This window comes from Trematomus bernacchii, unplaced genomic scaffold (assembly GCF_902827165.1).
Source record: "Trematomus bernacchii unplaced genomic scaffold, fTreBer1.1, whole genome shotgun sequence".
In the NCBI taxonomy this organism is placed as follows: Eukaryota; Metazoa; Chordata; class Actinopteri; order Perciformes; family Nototheniidae; genus Trematomus; species Trematomus bernacchii.
In genome coordinates, this window is record NW_022988043.1 from 21,878,012 (window position 1) to 21,900,618 (window position 22,607).

A 22,607-nucleotide genomic window follows, 5' to 3' on the forward strand; every position below is an offset into this window, starting at 1 on the left:
CAGCCCCTAGTTTTGCTGCTATAGGCTTAGGCTGCCTTTACACGGGAACGTTTGCGTTTACGCACCGTATGCGTTTTCAAAAAAGTATTCCGTTCACACGCATTCGATTCATTTAACGTGTCTGTTCACACGAGACCGATCGACCCGCTGGAAAAGCTGTAGTACATATGCCAGGCCTGTAAGTGGTGCTGCTGCCGCCACAAAATACACCAAAAGCAGCGAAGAAGACCCCTACTGACAGTAGCTACTGACCATGCTACAGCAGTTTGACCCCCCAGAGCGTTCCGTTTGCAGATCTATCCACCTTGGGACCCGTTATCGTTTGCGGGGTCCGTTTCTATCGTTTTGTTATGGCCTCGTGTAAATGAAAGGGCTATACGCAAGAGAAACTATGCGGATACAACCCGTTTCATTCCCGTGTAAATGGGGTCTCAGACTGTCGGGGGACACCTTACTTCTTCCTTCTCTCTGTCTGTACCTGTGTACTCTCATGTTCCGAATAACCCAGCTTCCCCCAAATTTCTTTTTGGTGTCTACGCTGGGATCCTGAGTCGTGGCTGATCCTGAGTCCTGATCTGAGTCCTGGATTTCGAGTCGTGGCTGAACCTGTCACTGTGGTCCTGCCTGACTTTTATCATACTACTTCCCTGATGGCTCCCACAGGATTGTTGACATCCTCGTGGATTCATCTTCTTATTATAGACATATGCATTTTCAAACATTTGGTCTACCTATGTTGTAAATGTATTATCTTTTCGATTTACACACGGCATCTATTGCACGTCTGTCCGTCCTGGGAGAGGGATCCCTCCTCTGTTGCTCTCCCTGAGGTTTCTCCCATGCTCCCATGTTCCCCTTTAAACTGTAGGGTTTCTTTGGAAGTTTTTCCTTGTACGATATGAGGGTCTAAGGACAGAGGGTGACGTATTGTCATACTGATATTCTGTACAAACTGTGAAGTCCACTGAGACAAATGTAACATTTGTGATATTGGGCTATATAAATAAACATTGATTGATTGATTGATTGATTGATAGATTGATTGATGTAGGCTTCTTCACTAAAGCCAACATCCTCAGCTATTTGTCAACAAATTACCAAAAGCATGTACTTTTTAAACCAAACAGCTGACAGCAGGACAACTTGAGTTTTAAATTATGCTCTTTGGGGGTTTTCTCTTTCCTGTAGAGTGTTGTATAGGTTTTTGTGCATATAAATGGTCTGCAAAGGCTAAAATCCCCCCCCCCCCCCCCCACCCCCCGGCTTGAAACGCCTCCATAGAGTGGTGCAGGGATGACATATTTACCCGGAAGTAAGCTGCGCATGGGTTCCCTCGACAAAAAAACAATGGGATTTCTCCATAGGATTTTGGAAAATAGCTTGAAATAAGGTCTGTGGAGAACTAACCTGTTTGATAAATGCACGTTTTGTTCAGCCGGATAATCTCCACATGTCTACCCTACTTTTATAATGTTCTAATCATAAATCTAATCGCCAGAAGCAAAATGCTAACGTTATGCTATAAACGAACTACAGATCGATATTCAAAAATACAGATTCAAAATTGTACAAGTTGAAGCGTTTGTTTTAACAGTTTGCAAGAGCGCAGGTACTTGCTTTCAAGCAGAACAGGGGCAAACAAACGTAGCGGGAATGTTTACGTGTTCGGTGTAATGACATACAACGTCCTCTACAACTTCTATAGTCCTATTCAGCCACTTGTTAACAACCATCGTTTGTCAGACACGTAAACTCTTCAAAAATCACCAAGTGGGGTCACTGCTGATGTATTTAATGTCGTAGAACAAAACGTGATCCGTCTCTTAAATTTGTGTCAAACACAGACCTTATTTCCAGCTATTTTCCCAAATCCTATGGAGAAATCCCATTGGCTCTGAGACGAGGGAACCGGTAGTGGTAAAATGCTAACTCACTTCCGGGTTTTAGGACTCGTCACTGCACCACTCTATTGGACTCCTTTGTTTACTTCCTATTGGCTAGGACTCCAACAAATTGTTCATGATAGCCTAAGGGGCGGGACATTTCTAAGCGGTTGACCAATCACAACAGAGTCGGCCAGCTAACCAATCAGAGCAGACTGGGTTCTGGTTTCAGACAGAGGGTGAAAAGAGGGGCTGCAGCACAGGCAGTATGAGAAAAATAAAGAGCTTTTTGAACATTAAAGGATGGAGACAAGTTACAGTAGAGACACAAAATACAAATATGAACCTGAAAATTACCATAAAAGGGCCTCTTTAAAATAGGTCATAACAAGTATTAAAGTTAGCATTTTTCCTTATTTTTTAAGGAACAAACTAAACCTAACCAAACATAAAGGGGTCAGCCTGAATGAGTCTTAACTTCATTTATTTGTGTTTGTGTGCGTGTGCAAGATTTCACAATGTTATTGCTCATGGAGCAGAGCACTCTATAAATACTGAACACAAACAGCATCCCACAAACAGAGGTTACAGAGGCAATACTACAGACAGACAGACACACAGACACACACACACACACACACACACACACACACACACACACACACACACACACACACACACACACACACACACACACACAGAGCAGAAATATCTTCTCTCAATCAAAATATACTTTTATATATTTGAAAATCAAAGTGGTGTTGCGAAGATTAAGTCACTGGAGGAAACAGCTGGACAAGAGAGAGGGAGACTGAGGGCTGATGGGAGAAAACACAAAGACAGGAGGAGGAGAAAAAGGAGGAGGAAGAGGAGGGAGATAACGTCAATGAAGGAGAGGAAGGAGGGGGAGAAAGGTGGAGAAGAGAACAATGGAGGGAAGGGAGAAGCAGAGAGTTAAAGAGTTACTAACAGCAAGCTGAGAGAGGCGTTTTTATTGAAAGCTGAGCTGAGAACTACAGTGATGTCACAGAGTACAGAGTACACCTTTTGAACACTGAGAAGTTAAAACACTGGAGGTAAACACTGTGGTTGTCAGGGTTACGTGTGTTACATGGTGTTCAGGCTTAGACCTATTACCAAAGGTGGAATAATTACTCAGATATTTTACTATAAGAGGTTTTGTTCAGTCGGATAATCTCCACATGTCTACCCTACTTTTATAATTTTTAATCATAAATATATCGATCATAAATCTATCGATTAGAATTATGATTCGAAAATGATAAAAGTAGGGTAGACATGTGGAGATTATCCGACTGAACAAAACGTGATCCGTCTCTTAAATGTGTGTCAACCACAGACCTTATTTCGAGCTATTTTCCAAAATCCTATGGAGAAATTGCATTGCTTTTTTGTCGAAGGAACCAATGCGGGGCTGAACAGTTCTGATTGGACGAGTACTCCTGAATCACAGTAAGCCATCAACCGCCTGTTTATAAAACCAGCAGCACCAGGCCATCATGTGATAAGAGCTGATAATGTGTCACTTTAGTAAGATTTAATATGTTTATAAGCGAGAATTGTTTTTTGTATTCACTATGGGGTAGCCAACACGGTGCCCGCGGGCACTTGGTCGCCCGCAGGGGCAACGTGAGTCGCCCGCAGGGGCAACGTGAGTCGCCCGCAGGGGCAACGTGAGTCGCCCGCGGGGCATGTTCTAAAAATAGCTCGCCAAGCAAATCCAAAATGTATAAAATACACAAAACAAAAAAGGAAATGTAATTAAAAGAATCTACCCTATGCATAATCGAAACCTAAATCATAGCAAACTCTATCTACTTACTACGACTATATATCTATCTAACACCCCTCCTCCCCCCCACCCCACAATGAATATCGACCAATCACGTTCTTGCTTGATTTGCGGGACCAGCGTTGCAGTCTGGAAGAAAAGCAATGTGGGCCACATGTGTTGTATAGGCTGGCATGATAGGCTGTTCAATGGGGCTGATGTGTTGTGTAGATTCTGCCAGAAGGAAAATCAGCGGGGAGGTGCCACATAGGGCAGAGTTTTACTGTGTGTGTTGCAACTTGCATATATATTTATTGCACTTGGCGTAATTTCCACCTGGGACAGGGGGGAAATGTCCCCCGCTCTTTTCGAAATCCCGTTTGTGTCCCCCCCACTTTACAAATATGTTTATTATTATTTTTTAATGCAAGCCGTCATCGCCACGGAGGAGCACACAGCCTCTGTGAGCGAGCGAGAGAGAGAGAGAGAGAGAGAGAGAGAGAGAGAGAGAGAGAGAGAGAGAGAGAGAGAGCTAGGGAGGGAGGGAGGGAGAGAGGGAGAGAGAGAGAGAGAGAGAGAGAGAGAGAGCGAGCGAGCGAGAGAGCTAGGGAGAGCACACCTTTATCTATTTAATATAGATAAAGTAAGAAATCATTCCAATGTGTAGGACAGTAAAAAAAACAAAAAACAGTTTGAAAGGGGAGTGATTAGTAAAATATGCATAAATAGAAAGAAAGAATGCTAACTAGGTAACATAAGATAAGAATAAACCAGTTTAAATGATTTGTTATTGGTTGTGATCATATTCTAAAGATGTTTGGATTATTGAAAAGTATACAGCTCCCTTTCATCTGAGTGTTGAGAGCTGTATCCATAAATTCATGTTGTGCTCAAAGTGCACCAGATTGATGCATTTCACTTCAACATTAAAAATAATCTTCCCGGGGGTGCATGCCCCCTGACCCCTCTAGAGGATGTGAGGTCCCCCCTGGAGGAGGTGAGGACCCCCCTGGAGGAGGTTAGGACCCCCCTAGAGGAGGTGAGGTCCCCCCTAGAGGAGGTGAGGACCCCCCTAGAGGAGGTGAGGCCCGTCCACCCCCAAATAAAGCAGGTTAAAATAATTAAATTGCATACATGTTCTTTTAGTAAACACTGAAAACGGGTCCCACAGACCCAAACAGCACACAAAGGTTAAAGGTCAGCATATCATAATGTTAAAATGTGCTAAATATATACACTGCAAAAAAAAAAAAAAAGAGGAGTAAAAGTAGCCCCCGACTTGTTTTATTTTTTTTAAGTAGCCCTCACCCTAAAAAAGGTTGGTGACCCCTATAGGTTGCCCCGGGTGAGTGAAGCAGGGTGGACCCAAAACCAGGACACAGGAGCACCTAACAGAAAACATCGTTATTCAAGGCAAAGCAAAACTAACTTTGCGATCATGGCAAACGATGTACAAGATTCCGAACATAGGCTACCAGAAAACCACGGCGAAGCTGAAACTAATGAGGGGGCGAGGTGCAGGTGTACAGGGGGTCAGGTGATGGCAGGGCTGATGGGGAACAGTTGAAAATAATAAAGCCAGGACAGACACTCGAAAAGGCAGGAAAACACAGAAAATAACAGGTAGAGAAAACTTCAAAATGAAACAGGAAACACAACAACCGACATCATGACATATGTCTACGAAATAGCGTTTGTTTGGAAATACCTTTCAATGTTTTCAGAGTCACTTGCGTGTGAATTGAGAACGGCCCAGTCTTGGTAGAAAAGATAGCCCAATCTTTGTGGGTCTTTAGACTTAAGAGGATACAGGATGAAGGGACTTTTAGTTCCCTGGAAAGTGGCTCCTAGGACTAAAAGGATTTGTGAGAGAACTCAAGCAGTGGAGCATGGAGCTGACTTTTTTTCTGGGGTAAATCCTGCTATGAGTTTATAGATTGGAGTTCAGGACAGGACAGTTCACCAAGTCTGAGCGACCTAAGAAATAAATGAATCTGATCAGACTTCACTGTGACAGAACGGTTACATACAGACTGTCCTGAGTATGAAAAAACTGCCAGTTCAGAAAAATACAGTCGGTTCTTGAGACAGTCCTTCTTCCTGATGTAAGCGCCTTCAGGAAGTGAGTTCATTCACTTGAGCCGAGCTGCAGCAGAACGCAGCCCTTCGCTCTTTACTTTCTGGCAACGATTGGGGGGCAGAGAGAGCTTTATGTAATGTTGGCTGCAGCTCAGATTCCTGCACTGTTGCTCATCTCTACAGTAAAAGCACATGACCAGAGAGAGGGAGAGAAGAAAAACATGAAGAGAGAGACAGGAAAAGACAGAAAAACTGTGACATAAAGACAAAGAACAAAGACTTTTGTTCTCTGTTCCAGTCTAGAAGATAACTTACTTAAGATCAACACCAATAATCTCTTTTTGTAACAGAAACACATCCAACTTTATGAATTACTGCTTCCTTCTGGAGTTTTTCAGGACAAGAAAACTATTTAAAATGATTCTGAAGTTTTCTGATCAGCTACCTTTCCGGTAATGCTGGGGAAAGGTTGATGTCAAACAGACCTTCGTTAAGCCCCATTCCCCCGCAGGTGGGGGAGAAACCACAACATCTGCAAGCAACAGTGTCTGAGGGCTTCTTAAGATTGAATAAACTATGAATGTTTCATATCCATGTAACGGGAAGCAACTCAGCTAACTGATGATATGAACCATTTTTAGCAACAAAAAAAACACAAGACTAACGCTGAGCGAAAAAATGCTAACGCCATTAGCACAGAACTCACGGTATAAAACCCTTATTACTTATCGTAAATGCATATCCAACCCATCGATTAGCATCGTGAGATTACACAGATTCGATAGGTATCAGTATCATCACTCCATGATCAAAACTCGCAACATGAGAAACAAAAACAGACATCACAACACGTGGCGTTAGGTAGCAAACACGGCAATATGTCTTACCTTTGTTGTTGTCTGATCAAAAGTTGTCTTCAATGGCATTAAAACGCTGCTGAAGGTTAATCCATAGGTTAATCCAATGTGTCTGTGTCACTTTGAAATGATTTCTGATAATCCATCAGCAATAAACCTAGTTTTAAGTTTTCAGATTTCAGAGCGGAAGATAGGTTTCGCTTTGGGCAAACTGTGTGCGCATAGCTCTCATTTCTCAATGGTAACGTGTGTGTGTATGTGGAAATTCCCCTTCGATTCTATTGGCTCTAACGGTTCAAAAGAGATGTCAATCATCAAAATCGACCAATGGGTTCCAGAGAAACGGCGAATACGCCCATTTCCACCCAAATGACCCCAGATGTGGAGTTATTTTTGCTAAACCTCTCTAAAAAGGTCAAATGTCACTTGTTTTGCATCAATCTTGATACAGGGTACTTATTATATGTTGTACTTTGGATTCCTAAATCTTTTAGTCTACTAACCCATCATCCAAGGGTGGTTTTCACTATAAGTAATGTTTTTTCTTTTGACGGACACTATAATTTACAGTTTTTTATTATGTTCAATCTGAATTGTCTTTCAAATAAAAAACATCTATATTGATTTTGACTCTTCTACATCCAACTCATAGGTTTATTATTACTTTGAGAAAAAAGATTATTAATTTTCCCCTTTTAGAAGTGTAGTTATGGTCATTTGTTCTGGAAATGTCATTTTCGAGCCTGAGACCTGAAAAACAGGCTTGGGGCTTAACAGGTTAACATGTTCCAGACAGGAAGTCATCCTCAACATCTATGTAGGGTTCATCGTGTAAGAAAATATATAGCGAAGAACAAGATATTCCAGGTACTACAGCTGCACACCATATCATTTTTTAGCGTCAAATATTTTGAGTACTTTGAAAAGATGAATTCAAAGTGTAACATAACTATCATTAGTGTGAATGCTGTTTACAGCATTCCACTATAGTTCTTTGAATCTTTAATCTTATTATTATTATTTCAACCAATAGTTTGGCTCTCAATAACTTCAGCCTACTTTCAGCTACAGAAACCATTCAAATAACAAAATATTCAGCCTTTTCAGCACATGATGGAAACTTTCAACTTTTTCAAAATATTTTATAAATATTCAGCTTTTTAAACTCTTTTTTTAACATGTAACTCAATAGGAGTTTACCTACACCGTGCGCTAAATGCTACTCCTTCCACATACTTTCAGCTCATTCCAACTTTAAAATGATCACAAGACCTTCAGCTATAAAACTTGTTTTTCAGATTTTTGATATCTTTTACAATTTTTGAGATATTTAACTTAGTTTGGAGCTTGGTAAAGAGGCTTTCTTCAGATTTTAACATTAGTGTGTAATGCGAAGCTCGTTAAGGTTAGAGTGTGTGATGTCACAGCTAGAGTGGGGGACAGCTTGAAATTCGCCTTCATATTTTTTTTTAAACTTGCCATAATTCCCAAACCCTACACTCCTGAGACATCATTTTTCATGAAAACGTAGGAAAACCTCTCCTAGGTTGGAAAACAAAATTAAGCAAAATAATTAAACAAAATGCCTCTTGAGGGCATGAAGTGACAAAAACGTTCAACATGTCTCCATTAAGGCCCATTGTAAATACAGCCTGATCTTTCCTCACAGCAGCAGCCGCACACCTTTAGTTAATCTGCCAAAAAGGCCACATTATTAACCCGAAAGTACATAAAAAGCAGACTCAGACGCTCGTCAGGTTCCTGAGACGCTTCACGCATTGAAATTTCACAGATATCTGCTACGGTTCTTCAACAAAACGTTCACATGTAAGAGGTTTATCTCTCATTCAGATCAATGGAAAGGCTCTCCTCTCACTGATTACTGCACATCACCATGGAAACCTTTGATCTCTGTGCTCACACAGGTGTTATGATTAGGTGCTCAGCACAGAAACAAACACTGATAAACAGACTGGACTTTAACAGACTGTCTCAGCCTATTATTTTCTGTCTGATGGAGACTTCATACTGACTTCAACATGTTCCACATATTTTATACATTATTGGTGACATATGGTTTTAGTCGAAAAGTTTGCAGTTAAAATATTCTGCTGCTTTCCCAAGCCTTTTTACTTTCTTTTCTCTTCTTAATACACATTCATTCACTACTACTTACATCTGTTATGTAACTCCTTCAGCCTACTTTCAGCTACAGAAACCATTCAACTATTAACTTATTCGCTATTTCAGGACATTGAGGCTATACATTTAGTTGTTTATACCTTTTTTAAACCTTTTCATTTAAATATGAAGCTTCGTCACTATTTTCCTACTCTTCCAGTTTAACATTTCACTTTCAAGTCATTGCAATGCTTTTGAGCTGTAACAATTTGATTCAAATCATTTCACTTTTCTACATTTCTCCGCTAAGTTCAGCAACACACTTACTTGGTTTCTGTAGCTAAAAGCAGCTACAGAGACCATTCAGCTACAAATGTTCACAGTTTACAGCATTCGCACGCATTTTCTGCAGGAAATGCATTTTCTAGTTGTGTTTATAAGTCGTTCAGTTCCAAGTTGTTCTACGGGAAAAGTTGTTGAAAAATAGAGTGCATGTTATTTGTAAATGTATTGCATGTTATATTGAATTTAGATATGTAAAAACGCCCTTCCAAGTACCACCGTCTCACATACCAATCAGAGCAGACTGTGCTCTGGTTTCAGACAGAGGGTGATGTAGATGCATGTACACGCCTGAACACCTAAACACCTCCATTGGACTCCTTTGTTTACTTCTGTAACATAATGGCATCACTATGTAACAACCGCACTTCGATTGACTAGTGCTCCAACACATTGTACGTGATAGGGTAGGGTACCTTTTATTATAATCAGAAATCCTTTATTTGTTCTGCAACGGGACATTTACAGTCATCTGATTAATGAACAACAGAAATAGACAGTGATATGAAACAGTAGTTGAGGCTTGTATAACAGTACGCCTCTGACACACTTTACCTTTTTCCTATTTTCCTCTGAATTGCTTTCCCCCCCATCTTTGCGTCATCTCCTTTGTCTTCTTCTTTATTTCCCCTCCTCCTTCCTTATTTCCTCCCTCGTCCCTCCCTCTATCCTACTCTTCCTCTCATTCTGCCCCTTGTCCCTCCTCCTTCTTTATCTCCTCCTCCTTCTGTCAGAAAAAAACTGGAGCCAAAAGCCTCAACATTCCTAACATTCAACGCAACCCAGACCTCTCTCTCTCTCTCTCTCTCTCTCTCTCTCTCTCTCTCTCTCTCTCTCTCTCTCTCTCTCTCTCTCTCTCTCTCTCTCTCTCTCTCTCTCTCTCTATCTCTCTCTCTATCTATCTATATGTCTCTCGCTCACACAAACACACAGGAATTTACATGACTTTCTACAAGTCTCTCCCTCTCATTCTCTGCCTCTCTCTCTGGTTTTGGGAAATGTAGTGAAATCCAATAATGCACTGTGTTGACTCCTCAAATATATGAACACTGCAGGTAGATTTTAACATTAAAAGCATTAAGCACAAATTGTAGAGATGAAGGGTAATATGTTGGGGGCTGCTTTAACTTTAACTTTAATTTTTTAAACAAGACCTGCTCCACCGGAATGTCTCATTATACACACATATGTACATGAATAATAAGCTTCCCAAAACACTCTGCTGACAAAACTAACATAAACTTAGAAACTGGACTCCTTTGTTTACTTCTGCAACATTGTGACATCACCATGTAAATGGTAAATGGACTGTACTTATAGCGCTTTATCCAGTCTTTAAGACCCCTCAAAGCCCTTTACATACTACATGTCATTCACCCATTCACACCCATTCACACAGAGCAGTGTACCTTACTCTAGGACCTAACATTCACACACCGTTGGCCATGCCATCGGGAGCAACTCAGGGTTAAGTATATTGCCCAAGGATACATCGACATGTTGACTGCATGTGCTGGGATCGAACCCACAACCTTCTGGTTGAAAGACGACCGCACTCCCTCGCAGCTATAGTCGCCCTATGGGGCACACTAATATGTCCTCTTTAAATAAAACTGGTCCTGTAATCCAGTTTTAAGCACATATTTGTAGCTGCTTATGGTCCATGTCTACTACACGCTAGCTCGTAAATTCTAGGCTGTATGTAAATAGCCTACGCTGACCCTTGGTAGATTTACATCCAGCAGACCTTCACAGCTGTGCAAAGTATACTTTGCAGTTATGCTAGTAAGTGAGCTGTGCAAATACATGTTAAATTGCCTGTCTTTCTGTTAGTTGAAGCTCAAGTGAAAATAGCCAATGACGTAGGAAGAAGCAATTTGAACACTTAAACAGAAAACATAACCTGCAGCATAATCACATCTGGATTTTTTTCTAGACAGGAGACACTTCATCAAATCAAACTATTCAAACTTGACTTCCTGTGTGTAGTTTATCTTTCACCTATGCCAGCAGCAACAAACACACACACGCACACACACCTCTAAAAGTCCACACTTTTCTGCTTGAACAAATCCCTACCCTATCTACACCACTGGTTATGCAACACCAAAAACAATGGAAGACACACTACGCTAAGTGGAGTTCTCTCTCTCTCTCTCTCTCTCTCTCTCTCTCACACACACACACACACACACACACACACACACACACACACACACACACACACACACACACACACACACACACACACACACACACACACACACACACACACACACACACACACACACACACACACACACACACACACACACACACACACACAGCTCAGTTGGGTCCAGATGCCTGTAATGACAGACTGTCAGGCAATCAGACTCTAGTCTCCCAGCTTGTTAACAGAAAACAGCAAACTGAGATAGAGGGTACAATTTGGAAAACTTTTGCACATTATGTTGTTTCACTCACAGTTTGTTTGAAATGACTGCAGCGTTTTAGGTGTGCCTTTGTAAACCGGAATACTTAGAATATTCAACGAATCTTCCTGGCATTGGATTGATTCAGGAACCCTGCCTTTAAATGTGAGCCTGCCCTACACCAACATGTGTCAGCCCCAAACCTGAGGAGTTTTCAATGTATATATATTTTGCGCAAGTTTGTACCGTTGATCATACTAAGTATTTCTTCCCAACACGTGTGCCACCTGACAAAACACCAAAAACAATCAGGATAACATGAAACCACAACAAGACCTTCAGCCCACCAGTATGGGTTCCCTTTTCCCCATTGACTTACATTGGGTAGGAGACTACTGTAAATTAGCTGATAATTGTTTTAGGTAAATCAACTACCCAATACCAATACTTGAAATGCAATTATTGAAATCCTTAGTTTTCTAAAAGTTGTGAAATGCACTCATAGCCAAATCCAGTTATTTTCCCACCTACATTCATTTGACTGTGCTGAGAATGGAAAAAGCAGATTAGAGGCGTGGCTTAAGAAAAATGCCTGCCTCTCCGTCATGGCCGCGCCCTTAAAGGTAAAAACATTTGCTGTCATTTGACTAGCAATAGGTACAAATTTGGAAGTTTTTTGCCAATCACATTAAAAAAATAAGAATACCATGCATTGTTTTATCTCCAAGGAGCGCCAAATTACGATGGTCAGTCAGGCACAACATTTCCTTGACTTCTTAGTGTTTCATATATCTCAATGCAGCATCTATAGTCAGCACTAAATGTAACACTACGCATGTTTACTTTGACAATTGACGTTAACCTCATTAGCATCATAATGTAGCGGTGATGAAGTGTTTCCCACAAACGTACACATATTTACTGACCGGGTCCTATTCTCTGTTGAGCGCTGAAGCCACAGATATTTTTCTTTTACCGTCCCTTTTTAAGTGAAAGTAAAGAAACCGGTAACTTTGGATATTTTCTGTTGTTTGACGGGCAAAACATTACAGACCAGTTTTTATGGAATGGGCATGGAAATAACTCGGCTTGACGCCGATTCATGGTTTTCACTGGAAAGTGGGCCGTACGATTATATTTCCAGGAAGTGATGTAGTGCTGCTCTCATCTATGCTCTATTGGCCCTATGAATGCTGAAGATCGCCATAAGATCCCTTGAAGAATCAGAGCATTTTGGCTTCATGCACCACTGAGCAACTTTCATAGGAATGAACGTGGCCACGCCTCCAACGCTGTATCCAGCTCTCTTTATACATCCAGGATTTGGACAGTCACAAAATGTCAAGACGTTGAGGTCATACTGGGCTAAAGAGCAACAGAGATATTAAGCAACTGTTTTCAGCAGTTAAGTGGCTCTAACCATGACATGAAAAGTCAGTGGAGAAACTCTTTTACTTTTGGCAGTTGAATCATAGTTTAAATCTTTGGTCTGGCTGCTCTTTCCAATAGTCCAGGTGGACGTTTCAGCTTTCGCTCCCGTCGCACTGGGTGTAACATTTCACATGTGCATCAGCCAAATGCCCGAGTTGCAAATGTAACCTGAGAACAGGTGACGGTTACGAGGTCGGACTGGAGCAGAGCAGCAGATGGTTTAAAAAGAGCTGCTGGTATCTGAAGAATGTAAGAGTGCTTGATTTAACATGCAGAGCTTTGAACTGACAGCCAACACTATCAAACACACCTGTAAACCTGAATGTGGAAATCTCCATTCGATGGGTTGAAGAGGATGTAGACATTGGTGAAGAATATAAAATCAAAGATTTCTCAATATGAGAGTAAATACATATATTTTAATTTAGAACTTTGCTTTGTCATGTTTTTTTTCAGAAAAGAACTTTAAATCTCACACACACACACACACACACACACACACACACACACACACACACACACACACACACACACACACACACACACACACACACACACACACACACACACACACACACACACACACAGATTCTCTATAAGGTCAAATTGTGAATCACTAAGATTTCTTAGATTTTTGGATTTTTAAATCTTAATCTCTAAGGCTTGAGGCTAAACAATCGACAGCAAAAAACGTCCTGCTAAAGTGTTTTGCATCCACTCGTGGGCACATGGAATCCAAATAAAACTATTTTTGCTCAACTTCTGCCGAATCATTTCCAATGAAAGATTGTTTTGTTGTTGTGAACATTCATATGGATTTCCGTAGAACTGCTTTCAATGTGAAGTGCCTATATGGTTTAGGGGTACTATGAAAGTTGAGGAAAACAAGACCATTGTTACTAACCAACTAAAGTTCTGCACTCAAACTCCCACGGAACCTGATTGAAACCCAGAGCTATGTTTTTGCTTTGTCTCCTCCATTACTGACCATACAGGAAGTTCACCAGGCAATGCATTGACCACACTCTTCCTCTTTCTCTCTTCCCATTAGTAATGTGGCAAAACTTCTACCAACATACCAAGCATGCACAAAGGGAACTTTCTTAATACATACTTAAAATGATTCAACCTGACCTGAGTCCGAAGCTTTACAAAAAAAAACTACAATTTAGAGTTTTCAGTTCACCTCACCTGCTTTTACAAACCATAGTCACAGGGAAAGCAGGATCTAATGAGAAAAGACGAATTTGCTGCAAGATTCCACTTCTAGATTACTGACAGAGACATTTGCATCACGAAGACAATAACAGGGATTTACATAAAGAGGACAAACAAACGAGAGCCCAGCCTGCTCTGATTGGTTAGCTGGCCAGCTCTGTAGAGATGTGTTGGAAATGTCCTGACCGATAGCAAATCCAAAAAATTGTGTTGGAGCGCTAGCCAATAGAAGTGAGAGTTACGGACGGAGTCCAATGGAGGTGTTTCAGGCTGAGTGAGGGGGAGGGGGGGGTGTGGGAGAGTGTTAAGCATATTTGTATAAGAACAAAGTCATGTTTAACAGTTCATGTGTATGACATCATCAGAATGTGCCTGAGTGAAATAAACGTGGTCATGCTAATGAGCATGCGCAGATTCAATAAACGGCCCGTACTCCAGGCCAAACTCTGAGCGATGTGGTCGTGTGTTTTTCTGTCCGTAGCATACTTACAAACTACTTTGGTTGACTGCTTGGTGGAGACTTCTGCTGAATATAATGTCTCACGCAACAGGTTATGGGCCCAGTCAAGGAGGCCAAAGGTGGTTTAAGTTGTTATTCGACGGTGACGAGAAAAACTTTGAGTTATGGGAGACGAGGTTTTTGGCGCACATGGAACTGCGCGGCCTCAGTGAAGTTATCCTGGAAGAGCCAGCGATAGACTACAACAACGAAGAAGCACTTGAAGAAGACGCAACAAAGAATGCAGAAGCATATGCTGAATTAGTGCAGTGTCTAGATAATAAGAGTTTATCACTCATAATGAGAGACGCAAAACGAGATGGAAGAAAAGCGTTGGCAATACTCCGAGAGCACCACGCAGGAAAGGACAAACCACGAGTCGTGAGCCTGTACTGTGAACTCTCTTCTCTCCACAAAGCAAGCAACGAGACTGTTACTGATTATATTATTCGAGCGGAGACTATATTCACGTCTTTGAGAAGGGCCGAAGAAAATATCAGTGACGGGTTGCAGATTGCCATGGTAGTGAAGGGGTTACCGGACTCATTCAACCCGTTTGTCGTGCACGTCACTCAAACCAACGACCGTCTAACGTTCGGTGACTTCAAAGCTAAACTGCGGAGCTATGAGAGCACTGACAAATATAGGACGAGTGACATGAATGCGGATGAGGACGGCGTTATGAGGACTAGCGGGGCAAGGACACGAGGACGTGGAAGAGGGAAGAAGATGGACTTGGCCGACACTGAATGCTACACATGCGGAAAGATGGGGCATATGGCTAGGACATGCCCTAACGAGATCCAAGCGAGGCGAGAGGAGCGACGGTGGGACACGCCACACCGAGGAAGAGGCCGAGGCAGAGGGCTGGGCCGTGATCAGGTGAAGAAGGCAGACGGAGACACGGAGGATGATACCGGTGCATCATTCTTTTTCAAAATGAGTGACTGTCAAAATCAAGTAGGAAATAAGAGAGGTCTTATGGTCGACTGTGGTGCCACGACGCACATGATTAATGACCCGGCAAAGTTTAAGACAATCGATAAGAGCTTTAGACCCGAGGACCATGTGATAGAGCTGGCAGATGGAACGAAAACGACCGGGATGGCGAAGATGAGGGGAGAAGCCGAAGTTGTTCTGCTAGACAGCGAGGGACGGCAAGTGAAAACGAGGCTCAAACGAGCGCTTTACATCCCATCTTTTTCACAGGACATTTTCTCCGTGAAAGCAGCGACAGCCAGTGGAGCTGAGGTCCGCTTCAAGGACGGTGATGATTGGCTGATTCATCAAAATGGTACCAAGTTTAAAATGGATGTGTATGGTAGGCTATATTACCTTAGCACAGTAGAGGATGAAAATACTGATGATGTTTGTAATGGTTGTCATGACATCCAGACATGGCATAGAATACTTGGTCATTGTAATTTTGAGGATGTGTCTAAACTAGAGAAAGTGGTTAAAGGTATGTCGATCAAAGGGAAACATGACATGTCTAACCATAACTGTGAAATATGTACGCAGGGAAAATGTACTCAAAGCAGAAACAGGCAGGCAGATGTAAAAGCTAAAACAGTACTGGAGCTAGTACATACAGACCTATGCGGTCCAATAGAACCAGCAGATAAAGACGGGTACAGATATGCAATAGCATTTACTGATGATTATAGTGGGATGATTTTTCCCTACTTTATCAAAGCAAAGAGTGATACAGCAAAAGCTACTGAGAAATTCATAGCGGATACTGCTCCATATGGATACATTAAGTGCATAAGATCTGACAACGGTACTGAATTCACCGGGCATGAGTTTCAAACTTTACTTAGGACGAAAGGGATAAGGCACGAGACAAGTGCACCATACTCACCTCACCAGAACGGTACTGCAGAGAGAGGTTGGAGGACCTTATTTGAGATGTCACGATGCATGCTATTAGAGAGTAACCTCCCAAAGCAGTTATGGACATATGCTGTACAAACCGCAGCACAGATACGTAACAGGTGTTACTGTAAGCGTCTAGAGCAGACACCATACCGTGTTTTTACTGGCAAAACACCCAACTTGTCCAACATGAAAATATTTGGCTCTGAATGCTACGGGTATAAGCAGGATAAGAAGAAGCTAGATTCTAGATGTGCAAAGGGTATTTTTGTAGGATACGACAAATATAGCCCAGCATTCCAAGTATTTTATCCTGAGACAGGGAAAGTCCTGAAACATAGGCTGGTAAAATGTATCACAAAGAGTAGCGCAGATAGTCAGACTCAGACAAATCGTAATATGGATGATGACACTTATGGAGAAATTATTCCCACAACACCAGCAGGGACAAAAATGGTCAACCAGAATCAGAGAGAGCCTAATGTGGGTGTACAGTCCGATAGTGAGGAGAATATTGAGGCTAGTCAGATCCAGACAGATAGTACTCAAAGAGAACAGGGAGAGAGTGCACGACGCTATCCCACTAGACAAAGAAACGCTCCAGAATATTTATTGGAGTATCAGTGTAAGGCTGATTGTAATGATGAAGGTGAAAATGTAGATTATTTCTACAGAGTTGCTTGTGACGTACCCAAAACATACATGCAGGCTGTAGGCTCTAAGAAATCAAAAATGTGGGCTGATGCAATGAAAGAGGAGATTAACTCTTTAACAGAGAATGAGACCTTCAGTCTGACCACACTGCCAAAAGGCAAGCAAGCAGTGGGAGGTCGTTGGGTATATGCAGTAAAGGAAAGCCCAGATGGATCTGAGATTTTTAAAGCCAGATATGTAGCTAAAGGCTATAGTCAAGTAGAGGGAATTGATTACAAGGAAACTTTTTCACCGACAGCAAATATGACTTCTGTACGTACATTGATGCAGGTGGCTATACAGGATGATCTTATCCTACACCAAATGGATGTGAAGACAGCTTATCTCCATGCACCAATAGACTGCGAGTTATATATGGAACAGCCCGAAGGTTTTGAGGCAAAATCTAAAACAGGGGAACACTTAGTGTGCAAACTCAACAAGTCATTGTATGGTTTAAAGCAATCCGGGCGGAACTGGAACAAGTTACTGCATGATCATCTTACAGAGAATGGGTTTGTGCAAAATGATGCTGATCATTGTGTCTACAGAAAAGAGTCTGAGAACGAAAGAGTTATTCTGTTGATATGGGTAGATGACCTACTCATAGCAGCCAATAACAACGGCTCACTCAGTGATGTCAAAGAGATGTTGAAGAGGAAGTTTAAAATGAAAGATTAGGGTGAACTTAAACACTTCCTAGGTATCGACTTTACACAGAGTGAGGGGGAGATCAAAATGAGCCAAAAGAGACACATAGCAAAGATGCTAGAGAGGTTTGGCATGTCAGAGTGCAAACCAAGGTCAACTCCATGCGAGCAAAAGTTACATTTTGACAAAGGCAAAATTTGACAAATTCAAAGGGTATTTGTTTGGAGAGTAATGTGAATTGCAGGTGTAAAAATTGAACACTGCTAGAGAAGTTTTTTTGTTTATTTGGATTCTGTGTACCACTGTAGAGAGTTATTAACATGTCTTTGAGTGGGAGTGTTAAGCATATTTGTATAAGAACAAAGTCATGTTTAACAGTTCATGTGTATGACATCATCAGAATGTGCCTGAGTGAAATAAACGTGGTCATGCTAATGAGCATGCGCAGATTCAATAAACGGCCCGTACTCCAGGCCAAACTCTGAGCGATGTGGTCGTGTGTGTTTTTCTGTCCGTAGCATACTTACAAACTACTTTGGTTGACTGCTTGGTGGAGACTTCTGCTGAATATAATGTCTCACGCAACAGAGAGAAACTCCCTCTGGAGGGAACACAGGGATTGCAGCCTTTGCAGACCATTTAAATGCACAAAGCCTATAAACCACACTACAGGGAAGGGAAAACCCCAATAGCCTAATAGGGCCTCTTTAATTGTGATTTTTCTTTAAAAACAATTTAATGTCTGTCTCACATGCTAAAGCATTTCTGACTGCAATTCATAGTGCCACATCAGATTCAACACAACTGGAATTAAAATCTATATCTGAATTCCAACAATACACAGATCCAGTTTCAGCAGTCTGATCAAACATCACATCTTAATTTGGCAACGTTCATGAAAAATCGAATAGTATACTTCAGGTGACACTGAAGGGAATTTAACCTAACATCCATGCCAATAGAGCTGCACGAATTGCGAATACTTTGACTGATATTGCAATCGAGATACTTATGGGAATGATCATTTTTGAAACATTATTCACCTTATCAATGAAAAATATCTTAACATGATCATGGTGGGATTTTTTAAGATATGTCTGTAGAATACAATTTGTAGTTAGGACTTCTCTTCAGCTACACAATAAAGATATTTTGACATATTTTGCCTTTACCAAATATTGAGTTTACTGCTATTTCATATTGCGATTTTGGTAAAATGTTTGATTGATTGTGCAAATTTACTTGCTAAATAGTCCTTTAACCTATCATCCCTGCAGGTAATGTTATCCAGGAAATGATCCTGGTTCTGTGTGACATTCAACTCCACATTCCACTAAAGCTCCACCTGATTGAACAGAGGGTTCCTGCCTGTATCAGCTCCCCTCAGCAGCAGCCATGTTCAGTGTTCCTTCTCTCCGTCCCACATGCTTCTCCCACATGGTTCTCCGTGTGGTTACTTAATGGTTTAATGAGCTGCTCATTTAAACCCATCTGTAATCTGCTTCTTCTACACCACAGCTACTATCTGCACACTCTTCTTCAGAAACCACTTTGACTGTTCCCTGTAAGCGTGAGTTTAACAGTTTTTAACGTCTGATGGACCTGAATTGCGTTTTCTGTTGGTCTGCTGCTAACATGCAACATATGATGTGTTAAAAAGTTCCATCTTTGGGAGAAATCTCCCAGACACATCACTGTATTTACTGCAGGGCTTGTTAGAAAGATCTGAGAGGAAATCTGGATCTAATGCCGAAACAATACCGGGATGGGACGAATTATCTTTTATTGGAAAGCAAGAGTGCTTACTCTTGTTGAAATTCAGTTTGATGTCAACTGCAGAGGCCTTTTTCACTAGGATGGCCCAAGGTGGGCACTGAGAAGGTCCTGTAGTTTAGAGAAAATGTGAGTCATTTAATAGTGAATGTCTTTTACAAACATCCAATTGAATTTCATTTTCCCTTGAAAAGAAAAGCCAAGAACAGGTTTGTGTATCTTGTCAAGAATCAAAGAAAATCTGATTCGTAATGTAGGATCTTTCAAAAACCGCATTAGGGCTTAAAAATTGGTTCTCTTTTCTTTAAAGGGGACCTATCATGCAAAATGCACTTTTGTACGTCTTTTATACATGAATATGTGTCCCCGGTGTTCCAGGGAACTCACCAAGTGTCAGAAAACACAACCCTCTCTATTTTCCTCCATACCCAAATCTCTAAAAAAGGGGCTGCAACGGATCTGATAAAAACTGATCCAGATTTGAACACTGTCCTGACGTCAGGACAGTGGCGCTACGGCTATTGGGCCAACTCCACCAATCAGGAGGAGACAGCCACGGCCATTGCCGTATGAAAGCGCTGGAGACGCTGTAGTACATATGCCAGGCCTGTAGATGGTGCTGTTCTCACTGAATCTGCCCAGAGCTAGAAATTGTCAAATTGAGCAAAATGAGGCATGGCTAAAATGCATGATCTGTTTGGTATTTTGAAAAACAAAAAGTATAAATATGCCTTATATAGGTATGGTCCTACACTATATTATTCAAACATAGCATGATAGGTCCACTTTAAGATTGTGTTAACAACAGACAGTATTTCATTGTCAGTCTGTTTTCTTACCAAAATCAGGAATCTAACCAAAAAAAGTTTGAAAAAAACGTTGACTTTGAGACTAGGGAACTGAAAATGCTAAAATGCTAACTGATTTCATGGGATTAGGACTTCCTGCAGCACTCTATACACTGCACATCTTCAAGGCTTTGGATACACCTTTATTAAGGCTTTGGATACACCTTTAAAAGCGTGATGAAAGGAAATAAGTCCTTTTACAACAAACACTATACTGTATGCTTTTTTAGTTTTTAGTAACATTGTATTCCTGTGAGTAATTCTTAAAAATCCAAGGTAATCTGATTACGTCAAATAACATTTTTTTTGTATCCTGACTACCTAATCCCGTAACATGTAATCCGTTACTCCCAAGGCCTATCATTACACAAACATGACTGATACACATAAAACCATTGTCAGTCTTTGTTCTAACCAGAATCGGGAATCTAACCAAAAAACTAGGAACTGAACGTGCTCAAGTGCTAACTAATTTCCCGGGTTTAGGACTTCCTGCACCACTCTATACACTGCACATCTTTAGGGCTTTGGATACACCTTGAAAGTGTCAGGAAAGGGAAGAAGTGCTAAACATCAGCTGTGGAATGATCCCCCTCTATCTGAGTGGCTCTGTTGTTGGTTTGTTCAGAGAGTGAAGGGAGCTCTCAGTCTGAGCCAAACACTGAGCTCTGTTGTGAAATCACTCCGAGAGTCTCTGTAGCTGCAGGCAGCTCTCAGTCAACAGATATTAAATCTGAGTTTCACAATCATGAAGCTGTAGAAGTAAACCTAGAGGGGGGTATTTATGACTTGATTATTGGCTGACAAAACTCACTTTTTAGTAGTTGAACATCCTCAAAAAAGCGATAATGAAAAGTTCCCAGGGAGCAAAGTTTTGTCCGGACAACAGTCTTAAAATATCTGTAATATTTCTGTAGCCTCGCTAGAATAACCCTATAATATCACTTTAATCTTCGCTATAATATTAATATGATATGATATCCCTTATAATATCACAACAATATCCTCTAAATGTTACAATAGTTTTCCTATTGCATCAGTATAATATCCCTTTAATATCACAATATTATTTATATAGCATCACTAATATCCCCTATAACATACATATAACATCAATATAATATGCATATAGACTCACTTTAAAAACCTCTAGAATATTACTTTTCAGTTCATAAAACATTAATTCATTCCTAATATCTTACCAATACGAAAACACCAATGTACATATTGTAAACTAAAAAGTATATTCTATATTCTATTTTATTTATTTTATGTTTGATTGCACATGTTAATTTAATTTATTATGTTAAAGGTGGGGTAGGTACGTTTGAGAAACCGGCTCGAGGTACACTTTTTGTTATATTCCATTGAATGCTCTTAACATCCCGATAGCAATGAATATCTTAAGTGGTTTGACAAAAAATCCATAAAAAAATGTCATCTGTGGAAGCTGTAGTACTGTAAAAAGCACGACCAATCATTTTAGCCGGCCCGGCTAAAATAACTGGATGGCCTACATGCCTGTCAGCCTTCCATCTGTGCACACACTTATCTCGTGCCCTCATTGGTCATGTGCGCGTTCGTGTGTGTTGGAGGAGGGGCTCTGTAAGGAAGTGGCAGATTTTCTCCGGTTGTGTATTTTCAAATTCTAGCGATCTCGAGCCGGTTTCTCAAACTTACCTACCCTACCTTTAACATAAGTATCTTTATTTTATATTGCAAATATTTAATTGAATGTTTTATATTTAGAGAAATATATTTTTACGTATAGAATTATTGTTACTAGTTGTTGTTACTTAGTTTATTTTTGATTTATTTAAATGTAATTAAGACTTAAATGAAAAAGCAACTGTCACGGTGCGTTTCTCTTGACAGATAGAGTAATAGGATTCTGATTCAAATATATTCTCCTAAAATATCACAAAAATATTACTTTACTAGACATTAAATATTCCCACAGCATCACTATTAAATCTCCTTTATTATCACTATAATATTCATACATCATCACTTTAATTCCCCCCATTACATCAGTAACATATGTAGCATCACTTTAATCTTCCTTCAGCACCATAATATTCCGATAGCATCACTATTATGTACTTCAATATTTTCCACGTAATTGCTG

At 40.8% G+C, this 22,607-nt stretch overlaps 1 protein-coding gene across 2 annotated transcripts in view; it reads right to left on the reverse strand.

Annotated features, from left to right (window-relative positions):
• ddr2l (discoidin domain receptor family, member 2, like) overlaps positions 1-22,607 on the reverse strand; it is a 51,085-nt gene that overhangs the window by 27,378 nt on the left and 1,100 nt on the right. The window lies entirely within an intron of this gene.